The sequence below is a fragment of the Pinus tabuliformis genome, chromosome 8 (assembly GCF_031772625.1).
Source record: "Pinus tabuliformis cultivar Carrire ecotype Pingquan chromosome 8, CPIR1, whole genome shotgun sequence".
Lineage (NCBI taxonomy): Eukaryota > Viridiplantae > Streptophyta > Pinopsida > Pinales > Pinaceae > Pinus > Pinus tabuliformis.
In genome coordinates this window covers 1,507,222,106-1,507,228,851 of record NC_142294.1, presented here as the reverse complement: position 1 = coordinate 1,507,228,851, position 6,746 = coordinate 1,507,222,106, and the positions used below count along the sequence as shown (strand labels likewise).

The 6,746-nt window shown below is 33.1% G+C and overlaps 1 pseudogene; it reads right to left on the bottom strand.

Annotated features, from left to right (window-relative positions):
- Nucleotides 1-2,864: 2,864 nt before the first annotated feature.
- On the bottom strand, nt 2,865-3,540 carry LOC149241585 (protein LIKE COV 2 pseudogene; annotated as a pseudogene).
- Between the last annotated feature and the right edge of the window lie 3,206 nt (nt 3,541-6,746).

Genomic DNA, 6,746 nt, shown 5'->3' with positions numbered 1-6,746 from the left:
ATTATGCCATTGAAATCATGGTGCCTAAAAAGGTCTTAACATTATTAAACAACCTTTCATAGTTTGTGAGAGTTAATGTCATCAAATGCATCACATGTTTCTTTCCAAATGGTTAAGACTCTAAAAAGTTACAATGCTATATAGGATTTTGATATGTGTCAAGAGAAAAAAGTATTAAAATTAATAAAGGCTCTTTATCTTTTAAATAAAAATATATTTATAATTTCACAATCGATTGTATATGTATATGTAAATTCATTGAAGCAGATTTCCCTACATTATATATATATATATATATATATATATATATATATATATATATATATATATATATATATATTCTCTCAAAAATTGATGTTTTCATGGACTTGCGGCCCAAAAAAGCACATTTGTGATCGAAAACCTATATTCAAAGAAAATAAGAAATCATGCATGTAAGAGTCCTGCCATGAAAAGTTTAAGTTTCAGAAAAGCAATTTCTCATTCCAAGAACTAAATCATGTGTGTGTTTCTACTATGAAAATTTATGCACATTCCTAGAATCAAAAATGTGTGCACATTCCTAGCATTGAAGATATGTATGTTCCTAGTGCTAGGAATGTATGCACATTCCTGCAACTAGTGAGTTTTTAATACATGGAAAATGGTTAAGGTGGGTGTTGAGATTTAGGGCGGGAGAGTGAGGGATAGAGGTGTTATGGGAGATAAAGATAGAAACAAGAGAGACTGAGGGAGTGGTAGGAGTGGGGAAGAATGAGATGGTTAGTGAGAGGGATAATGAAAGAGGGTAGGGTGTTGGAAAATTGACTATACTGAGATGGGGGTGAATCAATATAGTGCATTCATGGACATGAAATTTATATTTTTACTTTTCCTTCCAATAGTAATCTGAACTATTAAATGAGCAACAATACATCATATAAAAATAAAGTTTAACATATACAAAGCAGATTCAACTACAACATAAGAATTAACACACAAAAGTAACAAATGTGGAGACCAACAATAAGTGGAGAACCATAAAGGGAAAAGCCATGAATTTTTTTGTGCGATGTAAAGAAATCACCCACTCTCATTTTACATCATCATTTGGAGGATCCAACCTCTCTGTTATTTTATAATATACAACTTGCTAGAAGCTCCCACTCCTACTTACATCAATTTTCTGCAAAATTCTAACTATAAGAGGCTCGTGCCTCATTTTTTCTCTGCAAGATATAACTTGTTGTGAAACTCCTACTTCCATTCATAGGCTCCAACATGTTCTCTTTCATGTTACTACCTAAAATGAGACAATAATATCATGATGCATAAAATATTTAATGTTCTAGTTTACCTGGTTTCTAATTATGCATACATCCATGCCTTTGTCTCTTGCTTCTCTTCCTGAAATCTACTTCACCTTTTCTCTTTTTCTTTCTCTCTTTATGAAGAAATGCACAAACAAAGTCTCAAAAGAACTCTTTCAACATAACCTATCCAGCCACATTGTTGTCCAAAATCACATCTTCTTATAAACAAAGCTTGCTAATTATTAGTATGCCATGAGGGAATCTGAAGTGAAAATATTTCCTCTTTGTATTCCACATATTAGTTTCACACTTTTTTAGATTTTGAATTCAAAACAAATCAAATGAATTTCAAAATATTCAAACAACATAGATTATCATAATTCAACATTAATGATTACAAAAGCCAAAGCCTAGAGTTTTATTTTCAATGCTACTAGACATAGGTATTGGTTACCCACTATCAATTTGGGCTATATACGTTGATAATAAACTATCAACCTATGTTGCATATAGTGATAACCAAGCTCTAATACATGTCCATTCCTTAATTATGTAACATAAAAATTCTTCACTTAGTTATGCAACCTCTTGCATTACAACATCATTTTGCACCTATTTAGATGATATTTTATCCAAACATTCAAATAGAGACTACAATAATTATATCACTGAGCATCTCCAAGGAAGACCTTAGAACTTAAACCTTATCTTTGTGGTTGCTCACAAGCAAACAGGATGACATAGAACACCTTCAATATCACAAGATATGCATGTATTCATATCACAATATCTGCCAACAATGGTGGCCATACGTCTAACAAGAAACACATACTCAACATCATACTTAGCTGCTTCAATGCCCTTTGCCATTAATGATGACATTACCAACAATCTCCCCCTTTCGGCGTTGATAGCAACATATTGGTCCTCCCAACTTTGTCTTGAGAAACATTTCTCCTTATTTCTCCTAACTTTGCCTCACCTCCCCCTTTCACATCAATGACAATACGATTGGAAACTTTTATGACAACATCCTATGTCTCTTGTCTTCCACATTCTATATGTCTAATAAGTCTGTAACATTGTTTAGATATACAACGTTTTCATTATCCTCATCATTTACAAAACCAAGTAGATCTATTATAACTATATCTTTCACCATATCTATTAAGTAGAGGATCTTTCATCATCTTCTCCTACATACTTCATCAATTATGAGATGGAAATGAGTAGAGGTTCATGGCCTTCAAATATTTCATTATGAAGATACGAAATGCCATAAGTAATCAATACATAGAAGGCAATGCCATTAATGGTGATATTCACAAAACTAATTTGATTCAGAGAGCATCCCTTCACACCAAAAAACAAAAAATCATAGACATGCACGATAACCAACAAGCAGAGGAACGACCTACTATATACTCTTCATATCTAGTAAAGTATAGGGGTAGTTTAGAATCTCTAGATAAATGTCAAATTCAACCTTTATTCATATGAGTTATATCAACTACTCCCGACAACCATTCCAAAAAAAGATATATATCAACATATATCCATATATACAACCATTTATATGTTTTCACTAAGAAATAAGTTTGGTTGAATGATATCTTTTAGCGTTAGCAAGGAAACTATCACTAATATATATAGATGATTCATGGGGTAATAGACACTACATAGTTCTTCATCTCTATTCTCAACTTGAAGAAAAAATGATGATGTGATAAAACCGAAAGCGTATTCCCCTACATGTGGATGACGAATGTTTGCAACCTCTTTAAAAGTACTTATGTTGTAGTCTGGAGAAATGGAAACACTTATTTTCTTGGAGGCTAAGTAGATATGTTTGACAAGAGGCATTTTCTTTATGAACCATTCTCTAGCCCACAGAACAAAATTTCTCATCGACGAAGATACAAATAAATGTATGAAAAAAATGAAGAACATAGAAGAAACAAATCCTATAAAAAAAAAAAAAAATCGATAACCAGTCTCGCATATATTGGCTTGAAGAAGACATAGATAAACTGAATAAACCACCATGTGATGTAGAAAGTTGTTGCAACCAGAAATAAAACCACACATCCACATGAATCTAATCATAGTACAGGATGAAGATGAACATCTTTGAAAAGAAATTGAACACAGTTTCAAATGATCATCTATCATATTGTTGCATCACATTTGTTTCGCACATTAGGGTGGTCCAAGCATACTCACTGTTATAATTTTGTGGCCCAACCATACTCACTATTATAATTTTATTCCATGTACATAAACTCAGTAAATTTAATACTGTGTGCAATGGTCGTGTAATCATTCAACAGAGAAAACCTATAGATATCTGCCAACTACAACCACTAGCGTAATGAAATAATATGGAAATGGTCCAACAAAATATGTCGCTATTCTCTCAACCTTGATACTTTTGATTAATTCTATCAATATTATCTATTCATGAATGTTATCATTCTCTAATTGAATTGATTCATTTTCTCTTATGGTCTGACATCCTCTAGATTGACAGATTTTGGTGTCCTTGTCTCAGCTACTGTTATGGCAATGTATTGCTTCTGTCAATTCATTCATCTTTTGCATACTTCAAATATATAACTCTGTCATCGATAACATCCTTGATATTATTGGTAGTTCTGTTGATTTCTTGGTAAAGTTTGAATACCTTGGGTTCACATCTAAATTATACTACAAGTCCACATTCTGACATGTATTGCATTACATTGCTTTACTTTGGTGTAAGTAATTATTCTCTGGCTACTGGAGTTAGTGTAACACATCCATGTAATGTTCTTAGTTCCTGTATCATATCTAGAATTGTAATGATATCCATGTAATGCATACTATTTGTATCAGGTCCAATTTACTTTATATCATTGTAATGCATAATGCATACTTCATATCAGTGTAGCACATATTTGTGATCGCTGTGGATTTATTTATTTGGAAGAACTTGTAACACAGAGAAAATATCACTTCTCATACTTATACCACATATAGACAGGTAGGAAGGCTAAGAAATACAAATTATCTGCTATGTCTCTCTTGAAACATAAATACTTGAGAAGAAAAGAACTCTTTTTCTTTCCTCGTACATTACTCTCTATCATTCATTTGACTCCGCCTTCCGTTTCCAAGTGTTGCATCCAACAACGACACCAACATTCCATTGCAATAAATCTGCAATATCCTCTTCTTGTTTGACTCTCAGAAATAATTGCTTCTCTGCCTGTCTTGTAGGTGCAGCAGGATGCCTTCTTTTCTTTGTATTTTAATCGTCACAGTTACAAATGTTTTGTTTATATATCGCTTGTTTTTTTCTATTGTAAAAAGAAATGCCACAAGGTTGATAATGGATGACATCCTGATGCATGTTCCCTTTCTAGTATGAGAGGCTATGACTTCCTACTTACCATCGTAATTGTGAAACCAAAAATATCTAGCAAAAACCTCCCATGCTTGACCAATCCAGGTATTAACTGGGTATTACTTTTAGTATGGAGCTTGTTCACAAAGTTAAGTTGTTCGAGCACTGTATCCAATCTAAGTACCAAATATTTATCATATCCCAGTTCCAAATCAACATTATAAAAACTATATATGTTGATGTGCTCTCACCAATCCTTGAAGAAAGTTTCTAGATCAACCTTTACAACAATGTGATGGATGCTAGGTAAGGTGTCTTCGATTTTTATGCTTCGATCCTCCAAATGGCCCACTCTTTTCTAATCGTCCTTATCCTTCTTATTGTGAATGCAACGACTTTAATGTTTATATTTTAACAATCAAACTTACTGCTAAGACTACTCAACTTAAATATGGTTTTATAAAAACCATTACTTTCATCAGGTCAAAAGCCTACCTAACGCTTTCCAAAGCAATGTGCATTTTCCTTCAAGTTGGTTATGGTTTTCCCATTCACATTTTGAATTCTTTTGCACCTTTCACTATCCTCTGTTATAATTCCACCCCCATTATAAGGACCATGCGGTCTCTTCCTCAAAGTGAATTTCATATCGGAACCAAATCAAAATTCTTTGCTAACTATAGGCATAATTAGAGTATCGTTGTTTGCACTCCATATGAGAACCAAATCAAACTTCTTTGCTAACTATAGGAAAAATTAGAGTATCGTTGTTAGCACTCCCTTGTTCCTGATTCAGGCCACGAATCTGCTACTGAAGAAACACAACTATACTTTTACTACTTCCTTCTCTAAGTGTCACAACAACTTTCCTTCTCCTTTTATTATCCATTCAGTTTTCTGTAATCTTCTCAATTTAGAGAGATATAGGATAGCTGATAAATAATAAATGTTTCTTAATAAGGCCCTTCAAATGCCTCATCTCGAGGTATTCCAATTGATCATGGTTAACCTTTTCATTAAAATCTCATTACAAAGACTCTAACATATTTGATATATCTTCAAAATATTATTAGGTTTTCTCTTCCCGTGAGGAGCTAAACATTGACTAGACTTTTCTTTGTTTCCTTGAACAACTCCCTTTGAGGCCATGCTCACTTCACTTTTTCGTTGAAGTGACATGGTGACCTTTGTTTCATTTCCAAACATTTGTGTGTTGGTTTCTAATCTGTGCATCTCCTTTTCCTTTCTTGTATATCTACTTTGATTTTTGTACTCCATTTGTTTGGTTTTCTTCGAATAAATGGGCAACCTATAATCTTTGTCCATAATGTCCTAAACATACCATAATAACAATGAACATTACAGATAATGGGCTCTAAGTTACATATACTACTTCTCCATTATAACATACTAACCATGGATATACACCCATCATGTTAGCTCCATGATATTTATTAAACAAATAGTCATGACATTATTCACAAAACTTCAACAACATTGTCACCATAATTGTTAAGTTATTCACACATAATAGATAAAGGAAATCACACATAACCGCAATTTGTTGGTCATATCACAGTCAAATGTGACTATATCAATAATTTTTCATTCAAGATAATATTAACATCACAAGGATCTACAAATCCCGTTCACCCATGATAATTATTCACAAATAATTGGATTGTAACACATAGGAATAGATGCTCCTCATTAAGAGTGTTGATACATGGGTCAAAGCATGGAGTTGGGTTATAATTTTTGGTGAAATGAGGACATGTTTTGTTGAAAAACGGATGCACGATCGAGTAATTTTAAGCACTCGATTGAGCAATTTTTAAGCACTCGATCGAGCTGTTAAGGCACTTAAAAATAGCTCGATTAAGAATTTAAACAAATCCTTGATCAAGCCATTTTCTAACCCAAGTTAACAACTTGATCGAGAGTTATGGCTCGATTGAGCATTATTTCTAATTAAAATACCCTAGCCGCGACCTGTGAAAGTCATTTTTCTCAGATCGCAAGAGGAAAAGGAATTCGAGAGTGGGTTAGACTTTTTAATGGCTCGATTG